At 36.5% G+C, this 12763-nt stretch overlaps 1 protein-coding gene and 1 pseudogene across 3 annotated transcripts in view; both read right to left on the bottom strand.

The window, feature by feature from the left end:
• The window catches only part of LRP1B (LDL receptor related protein 1B), a 1910203-nt gene that overhangs the window by 447690 nt on the left and 1449750 nt on the right, over positions 1–12763 (bottom strand). The gene's annotated exons all lie outside the window — the stretch shown is intronic.
• LOC103786817 (coordinator of PRMT5 and differentiation stimulator-like) lies at positions 3649–5923 on the bottom strand (annotated as a pseudogene).

The raw sequence follows: 12763 nt of genomic DNA, 5'->3' as shown, positions 1-12763 counted from the left end.
TTTTAGAGTCTAGATTCTTAATCATGATACTCCAAAGAACCCAATTAATTCTGCAAGTGGAAGTGAGGCAATTTACTGAATACCTCTATTTTTTGCCTATAAGAAACAAAAAAGACATTCATGAAGAATGATGTGGACAGGTATGAAAGGCGTTTTAAGATCATGGTGAAGGAAATTACGGGATTATATATGTAAATCTGTGTGTTTGTGTGCTTTTTCTCTCATAAAATATCTTTCCTTTGGAATAAGAAGCTAATAAAATGTAAGAGTAATTTTAGGAGATATTTGTTAGAAAGATTCATGTTCTTAAATTCCATGTTTAGGTTGTAGTTTTCATTTCTTATCTGTGAGACTTTCAAAATCAGTACAGATTTTAATGCTTTTAAAACCTCAGAACATATTAGCATTAAAGACTGGACAAGGCATTTTTTCCCCTTTAAGTAAGCAAATGGATGTATTCTACATATAACTTAATGCCAATTCAACCTACATATTTTCCTCTAAAAATAATTCACTGGTTTCAGCCTTTGAATATTGCATTAGTTTGTTAGGGCAGCCATAACAAAATACCAGCGATGGGGTTGCTTACGCAACAAAAATGTACTTCCTCACAGTTCTGAAGGCTGCAAATCTAAAACCAAGGTGTTGGCAAGTGTGATTTCTTCTGAGGCTTCAATCTCCCTTTTTTTTTTTTTTTTTTTTTTTTGGTTGTGGGGGAATGGAGTCTCTCTCTGTCACCCGGGCTGGAGTGCAATGGCATAGTCTTGGCTCACTGCAACCTCCATCTCCCATGTTCAAGCGATTCGCCTGCCTCAGCCTCCTGAGTAGCTGGGATTACAGGCACCTGCCATCATGCCCTGCTAATTTTCATGTTTTTGTAGAGACAGGGTTTCACCATGGTGGCCAGGCTGGTCTTGAACTCCTGACCTCTGTTGATCCACCTGCCTCTGCCTCCCAAAGTGCTGGGACTACAGGCATGAGCCACCACGTCCGGCCAGGCCTCTCTCTTTTTCTTGCAGAGGGCTGCCTTCTTGTGCCCTCACAGGGTTCTCCCTGGGTCTGTGTTGCCTGTGTCCTAATTTGATGCTATTAGAAGGATACTAGTCATATTAGATTAGAGTCCACCCATTATGACCTCATTTTACCTTAATTAACTTGCTAAAGGCCCTATTTCCACATACACTCACGTGCGGAGGTACTGAGAACTAGAACTTCCATATATCAATTTAGGGGACTATAATTCAGCTCATAACAATTTTTTTTAAAAGCCCTTAAGTTTCTGTTCATCTGTCTGGTCAACGCCAAAGTGGAATTATTTCTAGAGCAGGTTTTATACTTTCCTCTTTTTAACATCTTTATCATTCTGAAATTTCAATGAACTAATGTACATTAATGAACTAATGATGTACATTTAAATACTAATATTCATTGTTTTTTACTAGTACGTAGCGAATGAAGTTAAAACATAATGAGTACATTTAGTGTTTTGGGAATCAAGGAAGAACAAATTAAATCAACCCCTCCGTACTGTAACTTAGTCAGAATGTGGCAGCTCGGGTTTCCGTTAGGAGCCAGAGCAGTCAGTTTCAACGACCCCTTTATTATGAATTTGGTAAATACGTAAGTTAAACATTGAAGAACTGGAGAAACTGGTGCCTGAGCATAAGGGCTAGAATGTGGAATCAAACCCACCAAGATCCCACCTGGGTTTTCTCAGACCCTAAAGCAAGCTTCTCCAACACACAGCCTGTGGGCCACATGCAGCCCAGGGTGGCTCTGAATACGACCCAACACAAATTGGTAAACTTTTTATGAGGTTTGTTTATTTATTTATTTACTTTTTATTTAATTTACTTATTTATTTAATTAATTAATTTATTTATTTATTTAGTTATTTTTTGATCATCAGCTATCGTTAGTGTTAGTAAATTTTAAGTGTGGCCTAAGACAGTTCTTCCAATGTGGCCCAGGGAACCCAAAAGATTGGACACCCTACGTCTGATCCAATAATAAAATCATTCTTACACATACACCTCGTTCCAGGGCCCACTTAAGAGTAAGAAACTTTCCAAGGCCCTAGAGAAAGCTTTCCAGACCCCAGACCCTAAAGATTAGACAGAGATTAAATGAAACACTCCTGTTGGTTCCTGCTGAAACAGCTCCATGCACTCCCACACGTAGGCATGGAGCTTTAAATGTATACGTGCACCGGAGAAAAACTTGTGACTTTGAGTTGGTCTTAAGTTGGCCCAACCTTCTTGCGGGTTGCAGAAATAAGCTCCCTTTTTTCCCAGTTGGTCTGCATCTTGTTATTGGACTTTGAGAAAAAGCGGCTGGGTGGGCCACATTAGTATGGGAACAAAAAGAGCAATAAACTCTCTCCAGTGGCTACTTCAGACTGAATTAAGATTTATTTTACCTTTACAATGAAATAACTGCTGACTGCCCGTTGGACCTGTTTATCTGGCAGGCACTGTGGTAAGCATAGCATTGTCATTCTTTTCATTAATCCTCATTAATTGATGCTATTTTCCACCTAATTTTAGTAGAGCTTAAGAACATTGCATCATCATGAGTGATGCACTTGGATTCAAATCTAAGTCTCACTATTCCCAAAGCCCATATTTTAACCTTAACAGGCTTACCACATATCTCTAGGTGTCAATGAACATTACGTTTGTGAGGAGTGAGCTAATGTGGCCCAGGTCTCATCACAAAATGAGTAAGACAAACCTCTAAAAACCTAATTTTGTGATGCCATAGGCAAGAAAAAGTGTGAATATTATTTGTATATCTTTAAATATGATTTACACTTTCTAACAGAAAATACTAACAGTCCCACAATCATGCAAATTACGCTATTGATTTTGTGGGACTTAAAAGGCAGTGCTGTGTGAAATGGTTTGCTGCATTAAATATATTTGTAAAGCTAAGCAATGTGGGGTATAAGTCACAGGAAAATGAAACTCCCTAAAAGTAGCTCTGTCAGCATTATTGAACAAAGTTGTTAACACATATATGATGGGTACCAAAGGAAAATTTAATATGGCTTACAGCAGATGTTTTCCATGTGACTATGTTTTGCTAGTATTATGTATAAATTGCATTATTTCAGACTTTCCAAATGAAGAGTGCCGAAGAAACACTGAATCACATATTCCCATAACACTTAGCATATATTAAATACACAGTAAATATTTGCAGAACAAATGAAATAAAGAGAAAAGAAGGAATAAATAAATGAGCATCATCTATTAATTCATTCACAGCTAAAGTCAAAAGAGTAATCATTTATATTAAGAAATAATACTTTCATATCAGTGAAATGAAACACTCCATTATTGTCAATAAAAAATAAATAAATCTCATTTCTATGTATTTCTAAACCTGATGCAGAGTACTTCTGTTAAAGAGATGAGTGCAAGGAATACTATTACTTATAAAATGATAGCGCTTTTAATATTTGTCTTAAATGAGACTAAGCTGACACTGTTCTTGGTAGATACTAAATGAATATTTGGCAAATTGAATTAAATAAGAATAAAAATGATAATTTAACAAAAAAAGACTATGGGGAGGTAATAATTTCAGATTTCAATGGTATTTTGTGCAAAAATATTATACTACTTGGCAACTAATTGTGATTCTTTCTCCTCTATCATAGATATTAAAAATACTAAGTTTAAGCAAAGCTCATCTTTTGTTGGGATGATTCAAATCACGTTTCTATCTTTACTACCAAATAAATTATTTTTTCATGGAACTCAACACTAAAGAAAAAAAGGAGTACTTCCTGTGCACTCACCAAATAAAGTGAACAGTCATATAGATGAGATTCATGTGCTATGCCTAAGAAATTTCATGAATGGGAGAAACAAGAAAGGCATGTGTGGATGTAACTATATGCCACATTCTGAAGTCTCTTCTATTTTAAGAACATATTTGTCATCAGTTGATTTTTATGTAAGATGCATGTTTGTTGTCTTAATATTATTTTCAGAAAATATTAATAACCTTAAAGTATTAACAACTGTAAAACAGTTATGTGTTTCATCCTTATGGTTATTTGTCAGAGTTCATTATAATGCAACAGAATGGGCATTTAGGACCATCTACTCTGTGAAGCTTCTTTCATCATCCCAGCTGGAGGAGACTTCACTTTACTATATGTGCTGTATAATTCTGTCTATACTCGTACCACACTGGTATCACACTAACTTGCGGTTATTTCTGCTGCTAAGATTTTCTCTCCTACTTTGTACATTCCATGAGATCAAGAATCTCAACTTTCAGAGAGCATACGATTCCTTCCTTTGATGAATATGCATTGATTACTTATTAAGTCCCAGGAACTCTGTGGCCAGGGTCAGACTGTCCCAAAGGCATTTGGAACAATAGTCAACAGAGTGTCCTGGACACTTGTCTTGGGCTGGGCTGCAGGTATACTGATGAGCAAGGCACAGTTTCTGTGCTTATACAGCAGAGAAGCTATTAAGGCATAAAAAAATAAAAGAAAAATAACAATATTGTAATAAGGTTAGGTGCAAATCATTTGTGGGAACTGGAAGACACGCTTTTCTCTAGCTTGAGAGTATTGCGTGTGTGTGTGTGTGTGTGTGCACCTTGTAGGTGAAAGAAAGAGCTAAACTGAACCTGAAATATATAGCATGTGAACCAAGTGAAATATAAGCAAGGAAACAGTACACTCGATGTTTAACCTGAGACAAGAGACAGAATGGCCCAACCAATACACTGCAATTGTTTAGCAGAGTAGATACGTAATAAATCTGATTTAGAATGTTTACTTCAGATATACATTTCAGAAAATATGAGCCTGATTCTTCCTTATATCTGAATCTGAGTACCTCATATATGCAAATTACACAGAAAGAAAACCCTTCATTAGAGTACGTGTAGAAAACTTAGTCCTTGCTTTACACTTCCTGCAGTTTAAATAAATAAATCTTTTGTCATTAATACCTATTCAGAATGGCAGACTACGCTGATGCAAAAGTAATTGCGGGCTTTGACATTACTTTCTTTTTCTTTCTTCTTTTTTTTAAACCTTAATTTACAAAGAACACACACACATTCCAAGGAGGAGCCCATTAAGAACAGCAGACTGGGGAGAACAATGGGAGGGTTATTGAACACTGGTCTGTGTATCCCAGATGAGGGATCACTGGCAATGTTTTCTCAGATATGACTTTTCACCTTCACAGGAAAAGAGATCTTGACCTGGAGGCCCACCCACCTACAAGGCAGAAAACTCCACACTCAATCTTTGGCATCATCAAACTATCCTGTTTCAAAGACCATCTTGGAATAATGGGTTATCAGTTGAGGTGGATAGTGCCACCTGGGGTCATAGATCATGTCTCCTTTTGGGGCACAGCTGACCCAAGGTTTGAGATCTTGAGAAATGCTCCCCTGGATGTCGTCAGCATCATATGGATTCCCTTGATCTGCTTTCAACTCCAAGTCCCAGTCTTCATTAAAAAGATTGCCAGGCTGTTCCTTGGGTGGACAGTTTGTCCCTTCTCTCAGCTCCCAGGTATTCCATCCGAGTCCTCCGCATTTACAGCAAATCTTCAGAATGGGTGCCTTCACTCCGGGCTGGACTGTCGTTAGAGATGCTCTGTGCTCCCCGGGCTAGTCGATCCATAGCCTTCTCAGTCTCTCTCTCCTGACAGGAGTGGTCAGCTGTAGCAAAGCCAGCCTCCGGGCTAGGGGATGCCTTCCACGCGCTAGGCAGCAGCGGATCCCGAAATAGCTCCGCGGCCCCCTGCGCCTGGGCCCTGGCAGACTGAGGGGTCCATGCCTGGCTGCCCGCGGCTTGCCCCCTTGGATGTTGTGGGCTACGTGACGCGCCTTTACTTTCAATGGCAAAGCCCGCAATTACTTTTGCACCAACCGAATACATACCAATATCAGTCTAAAATGTTGCTACTTTTCAAATTTTCTCCCTTTCATTCTGAATATATATTTTAATAATACCAATGGGGATAAATCAGAGAGTGAGAAAAAAATTATGGAATCTATAAAATAGGTTATAAATAAATGTCTCATGCTACATGAGAGGTATTTAATCAATTACCGAATACAGCTTCTATGTACAAATGCATGGCTCATGCCATCTGGGTGAAAAATTACTTAAAAAATTATGTTTCTTTTTTATTAATTTTGAAATCAATGTTCATCTTCTCATTGAACTCTGTTCTCTAACGCTGGCAGAGAAAGATGGTTAATGTAGATGTCTTTTGAATGGTGACTAAATTAATCTCATTTCTCTGTATTATTTATCAGACTAATAGGTAAAACCAACAGGCATTTTCATAGACACTTGCTGTTCCAGACCTAAGCAATCCTGTCACCCTAAGCATGCAGGACACCATCAAATAACCTGCCTTGCCAGTTCATCTTACAACGTCTAGCCCATCCGAATCCCAGTTTTGTGAATATAGCAAAAATAGAGAAGTTTTTGCCATTTTCAGATATTCATAGATTACAGATACTTTTTGTTTTTAGCTATCACTATACACATACACATATACATTTCTATTATTCTGAAGGTTGAAAAGGGATGAGGCAAAAGAAACATTAAAATGTGCTTTATTACATGATATAGACATTCTTGTATTTCTAATGCATACTTATTTACCAGCATCCCCTTTTATATTTTTAGTTTTTAGGCTCTGATTGTCTCTATAATGGCATGCTAGCTAAGGTAAATTATAATCTGGGCCCAAGATGCGAGGGGTTGGAGACAGAGAAGTGTTTGGATCTTCGGAAAATCAAATGCTTCTAACAATAGGAATATATTCTGTCATCTTGATTATATCCCTTTCTATTGTCTTTTCATCTCTACCCCCTTATTTTTGCTACTCATACATGCATATTCTATTGTTAAAGCATGCATCCCTTCTGTCATGTAATTTTAAAAAATCTCCTATAGTGTCCATAGCATGTATCAGTCATGTGCAAATATTCAATAAACACTGTGAGATGAGTGGAGAACTCTGGAATCCTAAGTCCTCCTAATTTCCCTAAGGAGAGGGACCCTCTACTTTCTTCATTCACAGTATTTGAAAGATTGAAGAGAGCAAGTACACCTGTTCTTCAAAATATATGTATGCTATGGTTGTCATTTTACATGCTGGCTAGATTCTATTAATTTATAGTTATGAACAGTTTTCAGAAAATGGATCAGTAAAGAGAAATAAAGATAAAGACTCAAAATTGTTTGTGCCAATTTATTACTAAGTCCTAGGCCTTGTTCCAACCAGCATTTATTAACTTGTTGAGTCTTATCATGCTTCTAATATTGCTATTAACATAATCCTTATTTCTAAAAGGGAAAACTGAGGCAAGGAGAAGTTGAATAATTTGCCTAAAGACACAGCTTGTAACTGGTGAACAGGAGAAGACAGGCTGGGTTCAATCTAGACAAAGATCCTGAATCTAGAATCTTTGCTTTTAACCAATATTCTGTAGTTAAAACTTTCGCATAGAGGTTCATATTCCCTTCCCTGACGAACAGTTCTGTTCAACCAAACAAACAATATCAGTCAAAGAACTGCTTTTGCTCTGCAAGTGAAGCTTTCAGACAAGTCCCCTAAAACTTAATTATATAGCTGACACACAGTGAATTCATAATAAAATCACTTTTTAAAATTATCTACCAAGCGACAACTTCTATTTTTGATTAGAAGAGGTGCAGAAAAGACTATATCCAATGGATCCTGTCTAGAACCACTTAACATATCTTTGGGGAGATCTTATAGATAAAAATAAAACAAAAGGCAAGCATGTAGTAGGCAGCAAATAAGGAAGTGATAAAGATATTCAGCACACATGACAAGTTCTGAACAGTTTTAAAAGAGGGAAATCACTGTGGGCTGCAGTGCAAAAAAGACTGAACTTCAATGGTGTGAAGGGATTTGAACTAAATTTTATAGATGCTCCAAAATATAGACCACTGGGAAGGCCATAAAGTCCTTTCCATTCTAGATTAGTTACAGGAGTAAACACGTGGTTAAGAAAGAACATGTTTTTAAGATAAAAAGGATGTGAGTAGGACTAGAGGACAGGGTGGATTTAAGGTAGTAGGGAGCTTTGTGGTGAGATGGATTAACTAGTTGGACATCACGTAAAATCTGGAGAGGAGGTAAATGCTTTACAATTTGAGATGCAGAAAATATAAGTCAGTGTTTTAGGAACTAACTCAATTAAGTGTTGTTCATGATATATAGAAAACTCCAGAAACTCAAGGCAGGGAAAGCAAATAGAAGGCTAGCAATCATTCAGTAATAAATGAATGAAAACCTGGCCTATAATGGTGAAGATTGATAAGAAAAGTACTTAGTGAATAAATGGCTCAGGGGATACAGGAGAAAGGAGAGTGAAAATAAAAATTTAAAATAATAATAATTATTATAAAATAACAATAATAGTGAGGTTGGATCCTGACTGGGAAGAAAAGTAATACTTTTATTAATGAAAATAGGAGGGGTTCCAATTTGAGGTGGGAAAATGACTTCAGTATGTAAATTGTGAGTTGGCATTTACATACAATAGGAATGTTTCATAAATGGACACTGGTCCATTTGTGATGAGGTAAATTAGGAAATTTGGACTTGGTGACATAATAAATAATGAAGGTCTCAGTATAAATCATTATAATGATTGAGCTCTCTAAGAAGGAAAATATGCCCATCGGTAGGAAGGAAGTTTCTATGGGAACAGCATATGTAGAGTCAGAAACAGGAAATATAGAAGGTAACCTTTTATAGTATAGGAAAGTGGTAGGAACAGCACTAAATGCCTTATCTTTTGGTCCAAGTTTGGTATTTAAAAAAATGGAATGTGGTCATCACAGAATTAAATGAAGTATGTTGTGAGAAATGCAGAATAATGATTACAGGATGCAGGTAAAGAAAAAAGGAGACTAACTGATATGATAGAGTAGGCCAGATGTGATGTAAACAGATTTTGCTCAAATAGAAGGAACACTAAGTTCAAGGACGTTGGGTACAGCAGTGACATAGAGTGATGAGATCCAAAGTCATCCAGAAAGATTTCTGAGAGAAGAGGAAAAGTAGAAGGAAGACCATTGGGCTTAAATTGCCCAAGGAAATGGAAAGGAATCATGGGATGTAGTTACAGGAGGGAATGGGTAACACAGGTTTCTCTACATGTCCCTGACGTGCTTTTACATATCAGTGAAGTACAGGACTATACATTGTAAATTCTACTTTATAAAAATCTTAAAACGTTAATAAGGTTTAGACAGCTAAAAGTATTCAATTGAATATGGCAAGAATGACAATCTAAGCCACATGCTATGCTATCCTAGGCGTTGCAAATAAGGCTAACTGGGAAAAGATTTGGCATATAATCTCATCTTTAATTATGTCCCTCTTAAAGTTATGTAATTAAAACTCAACTAAGAAAAAAATCTGTAAATGGATTTCTGTCCTGAGAAACTGATATCCACATGATTTTTTTTTAGTACAAGTTCTTTTAATATACTCTTGCTCTCTCTCTCTCAGTATTTTTAACCAGATATCCTGAAAAGCTCACAATAGTAGGTTGAATATGTAAATAAAACTTCTTTATTTCTGGTAAAGCTTGTTTATTCTTGCATATAAGTCTAAAAACCCAAGACTTTCATATACCTTTTAGTAGGTATATAAAATTGAAATATTTTGCTTTTACAAACAATAACAGGAAACTTCACTCCTGCAAATTATAATCATCTTTCAAGGGGAACCCTGAATTCACTTGTGTCCTTGCTCATTTCCACAGGTGATCTACTGTTTTCTTAGAAATTTTGAATTCATCACCCAGCCCCTCAAAGACCTATTTATAATTCACAGTATATTGATTTCATCTGCTCATTTCCTGCCATAAATCTCTCACAAGGAAAGTTATAATATGTACACTGTCTTTTATTACTTCCTATGAAAAATGCTGCTTCTAATCCTACATCATGGATTGTTTTCCCTTAGTTGTCACTTACAACTTACCTCATTCAAGTCAAAACTATAAAAAAAAAATCAGCCAATTGTTTTTTTACACAGAAACATGGGGTTATTTAAAGTGGCTTCATAGCAACTAATTATGACACACTTGTGAGAAAAAAAAAATCAGCATTATTTGAGCTACACGTGTAAACACTTATACTCTTGAAGGTAACAGAATCAACCCAATGTCATTAAATCTATTGACCCCTTTATAGTTTTGTTATTTCTTTTCCCTATTAAATAATCCTTTCCCATCTCATTTTATCTCTTCACCATCACATATAGATTGATTTATAGCTCATGGATAAACCACATGTGATTATCATAATCTACTATTGGTTTTCAAGAAATATAACAGATAAAACAAAAAAAAGAAAATGAGTTTTACAAAGCGAGGCCATAGTTTAATGTATTATTTAGGAGCTTCTGGAAATAGGATAATAACCTATCCACTGCATGGATTGCAGAAGGTACACATTCTTCCCCTCCATATATGTTTGCAGCCCATTTTCAGCTCTTCCCAATCAGTAAGTGAGTCTGTTTCTCTATCCTTGAATCTGAACTTGGTCATGTGACTTGCCAGTGAGACATTAGCAGTTGCTGTGCAAGCAGAGACTTATAAAATATCTTCACATACTGGGCCAGTTCTCATGTGGAACGCTGAGACCATCTCAAGGCATCCTACTGGATAATTACAGACTTGTGGCCTGGTTACTCAGCATATAGTCTGCCAACTGCCAGGCATATGAGAGAGGCCATCTTGATCATCCAGCACCATCTGACCCACCAGCTGGTTACAGAAATTTGAAGAGCTAACACAGATGAGAAGAGCTACATAGTCAGCCCATAAATAGTAGAATAAATAAGCAGTTGTTTTAAGTCACTGAATTCTGGAATGGTTTGTTTTGTAACCAAAGTTAATTGATATCATCTAATCTTTGAAGTCCTAGACTATGAATTAAAATAAAACATATTTAATTAAATTTAAAATGGCATTCAGTACAGTGTTAAAGCAAACTAAATATGGCCTGAGAAGAACTTCATATTCTATATATGAGTCCCTGTAGACGAACTGCAACCTAACTTCACAGGTAGAGAAGATTGAAAACCTAATTTACGAGTATGCACCTATAACAATAGCTGAGTCTTGTCCAATCCCAGTGGCCATATTTCAAACATCCATACACTGCTGAGTGTTCAAACTGTGTTCAAATAAGGCAAATGCCAATCTGTAACCAGTCCAGCTATTCTGTACCTCACTTCCAATTTCTGCAAGTCATTTCCCTTTTTTTGTCTATAAATGTTCTTCCACCACGTGGCTGCACTGGAGTCTCTTTGAATCTGCTGTGATTCTGGGGGCTGCCCAATTTGTGAATCGTTCATTGCTCAATTTAACTCCCTTAAAATTAACTTGGGTGAAGTTTTTCTTTTAACAACAGAAATAACTCTGGTCAAGAATTAGGAACCTCAGTATCCCCAGCCTCCTTCACCTATACAGAGCTTACTTGGCAGTGATCTAATATTGGGACGCTAATTCATATATTAATCACTATTCCCAAGTCCACCCAGCATCTCTATCTTGTGATGGATGTGTCAGTTTTCCAGTTCTCCTTCTGTTCATCCTTCTATCCATTCCTAATCAGCCTCACTAACTATAATAATTCCAGAGCCAACCACAGGTTTCTAGTAAAGTTCAAGTTTTATAACAAAGATTGGCTATAACTCTCTTTCACATGGATATAACTCAGGACTTTCTGATTCTGCAAACAGAAATCTTGTTAGAATTTCTAACATGATGTACTGGGGCAGTCTCCCAAGCCTGAACACCTATGCAGAAAACTTTTCAGCTTTATGTCTTGTTATGGTTTTAATTCTCAATATAAAACTTTCCATCCCAAAATATACATCATTGACATAGGATTATTCTGAGTTGAAAGCAATTGAGAAACAATAGACACAGGAAAAGCTCATCCATCTAAAGAATATCAGAGCATAAATTTCCCTTCTTAAAGGTGTCCCCCTCTCTCAGACCTGAAAGAAAAACCTTTATCACCAGAGAAGAAGAAAGCACCGAGAAGAATCCACACAAACAAAACCTTACAAAATAACCATTATCTTCCATTAATTTACAGCATGCATTTATCTTCCCATAATTTACAGCCTGTAGAATCTCCAACCCCTTTCCTTTGTCTAGTAAGGTCTCCACAATTTCTCATGCTTTGTTAAAAGGGCATATCACTCTTTCAGGTCTAACCTCTTCTTCGGGTCTTTACTTCAGGTCTTTACTTTTTTTTTTTCAATGAATGGCTCCTTGTACATGCAAAGATTAACATCAAAGAAAATTCATATGCTTTTTCTCTTATTAACCTTTCTTCTGTCAGTTTAATTCACAGATCTCAGCCACAGAAGCTAAGAGAATAGAAGAAATGATTTTTCTTCCCCTACATCTACCACAGGACATCTTTTGAGATAGACTCAGGAAATTTTGAATTCATGGAAGCCAGACTGAAACTAATTTATAGCTTGCAACAAAATGAAGAGGAGATTTCATATTTTTTTTCCTTTTCACTAATCATGACTGACTCCAGGTTCTACTCTCCATAATCAATGACCATGTAACCCTTTCTCTTCCTTTGGACCATAAAAATTAACCTATGCTTCCCATCTTGCTAACTCCCTATGGACAACTTCATCTTTTATTTTTACCCTTTTTCTATCTTAGCAACTTCAGTACCTAA

The sequence above is a fragment of the Pan paniscus genome, chromosome 13 (assembly GCF_029289425.2).
Source record: "Pan paniscus chromosome 13, NHGRI_mPanPan1-v2.0_pri, whole genome shotgun sequence".
NCBI lineage: Eukaryota > Metazoa > Chordata > Mammalia > Primates > Hominidae > Pan > Pan paniscus.
The sequence above is the reverse complement of the archived record's forward strand: the minus strand, read 5'-3'. Positions and strand labels throughout refer to the sequence as shown.